This window comes from Otolemur garnettii, unplaced genomic scaffold (assembly GCF_000181295.1).
Source record: "Otolemur garnettii isolate 467f Iridium unplaced genomic scaffold, OtoGar3 scaffold00319, whole genome shotgun sequence".
In the NCBI taxonomy this organism is placed as follows: domain Eukaryota; kingdom Metazoa; phylum Chordata; class Mammalia; order Primates; family Galagidae; genus Otolemur; species Otolemur garnettii.
The window spans coordinates 201,119-204,743 of NW_003852714.1; the positions used below are offsets into that span (position 1 = coordinate 201,119).

General features: G+C 39.5%; 1 pseudogene; it reads right to left on the minus strand.

Annotated features, from left to right (window-relative positions):
* Positions 1-1,309: 1,309 nt before the first annotated feature.
* LOC100963284 lies at positions 1,310-2,304 on the minus strand (annotated as a pseudogene).
* Positions 2,305-3,625: the final 1,321 nt, after the last annotated feature.

Here is a 3,625-nt window from a genome sequence, read left to right on the forward strand (position 1 = left end):
CTGCTCCAAACCATCAGCTACTTTGCTAAGGTTCTGTCCTTTCAGCCTCCTTCTGGACGGGAGCTTCTGTAAAAAGCTGGCTGCAGTTCGCCATCTTGGCTCCGCCCCCGCCAGTTTTTCTTTATAGATATGGTAGAAATCAGCTGTGAATCCATCTGGTCCAGGGCTTTTTCTTTCTTGGGAGATGTTTCAAAAATCATTGTTTCAGTCTTGCTACTCATTTTATTTGTCTGTTAAGGATTTCTCTTTCATACTGATTGAGACTTGAGAGGTTATCTGTTTCCAGAAGTTTCTCCATTTCCTCTCAGTCTTCTAGTTTATATGTGTAAAGGTTTTCACATGTATGATGTTTTGTATTTCTGTAGTATCAATAGCAATGTCTCCTTTTTAATTTCTGATTGAGTTTATTTCAGTCCATTCTTTTCTATTTTTGGTTAATCTAGCTAGTGGTCTATCGATTTTGTTTTATATTTTTTTATTTTTGTTTTATTTTGTTCTATATTTTTATTTTTTATGTATTTATTTTTTTGAGACAGAGTCTCACTCAGTCACCCTGGGGTTTAGTGCCATGGAGTTATAGCTCACAGCAACCTCAAACTCTTGGGCTTAAGCAATCCTCTTGCATCAGCCTCCCAAGTAGCTGGGACTATAGGTGCTTGCCACAATGCCCAGCTACTTTTAGAGACAGGATCTCACACTTGCTCAGGCTGGTCTTAAATTCCTAAACTCAAGCAATCCACTTGCCTTAGCCTTCTAGAGTGCTAGGATTTTTTTGTGTGTGCTCTAAATAGATATATATTTATTTATTTGCATATACAATATACACACATGCCATAAACTCCAATATAATAAAAAATAACCCCTTAACGGCTCTTCGACACATGGGACTTGCATATCCCAAGCCAAGTCCTGCAGTAGACTTGTTATTTTACACAATCTCATGGGAGATAAGTGGTTAAGGAGGACTTGAAACCCAACCAGGCCTGACACACTGAGACAACTCCGAAGGGACTGCCGTGGGAGAAGACACAAATCTATATAAAACCTTTAACATTTAAAAGGATCGCATTAATTCTGACAGCTTTACTGAGCTTGGACACCCAATAAATTACACACTCACTCCAGGTACTTGGATTATTGCACAGCTCCTTAACTGATAGAGTCAGGACAAATGGTCACTTCCCCACAACCAGAAGCAGCGTATCTCCTACAAGGACACCAGGGCTGGTGCAGGCTGTGGGGCTGGCTGCAGTTGAACCTTGCCCCCAAGGCCATGAACCGGTAAAGCAGCATTATTCTCATGGCTACATTCACTTCAGTGTCACATTTACTAACATGGAGCTTTCTTAATAGAGAGGCAGAGGCCCTGCCTGCTCAGTAAGAAACATTTCTTGTAGTGCTTTAGATTGACAGAGGCTGTCAATAGTAAAAATAGATTTCAGTAGCATGTTCCTGACATTATATAGCAGCCCTGGCTCAAGGATTTGTCCTCCTACATGATTCCTAAAACTATTTGCTATTTGATTCTTTGTTTTGGCTATTTGATGGTTTTGATGAATTTGCTTTGATCCAGGGATATTCAAGTACTTCTCTGAGAGTCAGCCTCTGGCTTGGATTATGCTTCAACAGTCTTGAAATAAGGTCTCTGGCTACCTCTGTTACAAACTCAGGAAACAGGAATTCAATCCGTGATATTCTTTTGTAGGTCTCTTGATATGTGTTTGCCTCGAAAGGAGGTTTCCCAACTAAAAATTTATAGCAAAGAACTCCCAGGCTCCAGAGGTCTACCTTCTCATCATGTATCTGACCTTCAATCATCTCAGGGGGCAGGTAGTCCAGGGTACCACAGAGAGTGGTTCTCTTGGAGGACGGAGTATGAACTGACCAGTCAAAATCTGCAATCTTAAGCTCTCCAGATGATCCCAGCAGTAGGTTCTCTGGCTTAATGTCTCTATGAATAACTCTCTTTAAATGGCAGTAAGACAGGGCATTTGCCAGTTCTGTGATATAAGTAGCAGTTCTCTGCTCATCAAACTTTGCAAGTTTCTGCAGTTCTCTATAGACTGTTCCAAGTGGTGTATATTCTAGAATTAGGTAAACTCTGGTGGCATCATGGAAATAACCATACAGTCTGAGAATATTAGGATGCCAAAGATGGGACTAGATTTCCACTTCTCGTCTGAGCTGATGCTCCACTCCTGCTTTTTCCAGCTGAGCTTTAAACAGCACTTTAAGAGCCAGGGTAAACTTGCTTTGTTTTTCTCTTGCCAAATAAACATTACCAAATTTTAGGATTATAGGCATGAGCCACCATGCCCAGCCCTTCTTTTATCTTTTTGAAGAAATAACTTTTTGTTTTCTTGATCCTTTGTATTTTTTTTTTTTTTTTGGTTTCCATTTCATTTAGTTCTTCTCTAAGTTTTGTTATTTCTTTTTGTATTCTAGCTTTGGTTTGGTTTGTTCTTCATCTTTTAGTTCCTTGTGATGTGGTAAGAGGTTGTTAATTTGTGATCTTTCTGAAGCATTAAAATCATTTACATTTAATACTGGTGTTGGTATGTGAGAACTGTTCTGTTCTTCATGTTCAATGATATCCTGTTGTTTTGTTTTACCCTTTGTGCTACTGTTTTATAAGAGCTTTGAGCTTTAACTTTTGGGTGTTTTTATACTTATGGGTATTGAATGTTCTGTAACATTTATAGAGCACTTTTGAGCATTTTGTAGTGTATGAACAGTAGTGACAAACTTCTTTAGTATGGGAAATTACTTTTATGGGAAAGATTATTTCTCCTTCATTTTTGAAACATAGTTTTTTTACAGAATACAAAATTCTTGGCTGATAGTTGTTCTGTTTAAGAAGACTAAAAAGTGGTCCCTAATCCTTTCTGGCTTGCAAAGTCTCTTATGAGATGTCTGATGGGTTTTCCTTTATAGATTAGTTGGTGCTTTCATTTTGCAGCTTGTAGCATTTTCTCCTTAATTTTGACTTTGGCCAGACTGATAACTATGTTGTCTTGGTGATGTCTTATTTATTGTGAATCTTCCAGGTGTTTGATTACCATCTTATATCTGGATATATAAATCTCTAGTGATACCAAGGAAGTTTTCCTCAGTTATTCCCTTGAATAGGTTTTCCATGTTCTTTTCTTTTTTTTCTTCTTCTACAGAGATGTCTATCATTCCTATATTAGCTCATTATACGTAGTGTCGTATCTCTGTGAGTGATTGTTCATTCTTCTCTTACATTTTTGATTGACTTGGTTAATTCAAAAGTCTTTTCTTCAAGCTCCAAAATGCTTTCTTCTCCTTGATCTAGTCTTTTGTTAAAGTCTTCTGCGGCTCAGCGCCTATAGCTCAACCGGCTAAGGCGCCAGCCACGTACACCTAAGGTGGCGGGTTCGAATCCCCAGCCCGGACCCGCCAAACAACGACGGCTGCAACCAAAAAATAGCCAGGCGTTGTGGCGGGCGCCTGTGGTCCCAGCTACTTGGGAGGCGGAGGCAAGAGACTCGCTTGAGCCCAGGAGTTGGAGGTTGCTGTGAGCTGTAATGCCACGGTACTCTACCCAGGGGGACAGCTTGAGGCTCTGTCTCAAAAAAAAAAAAAAAAAAAGTCTTCTGCTATA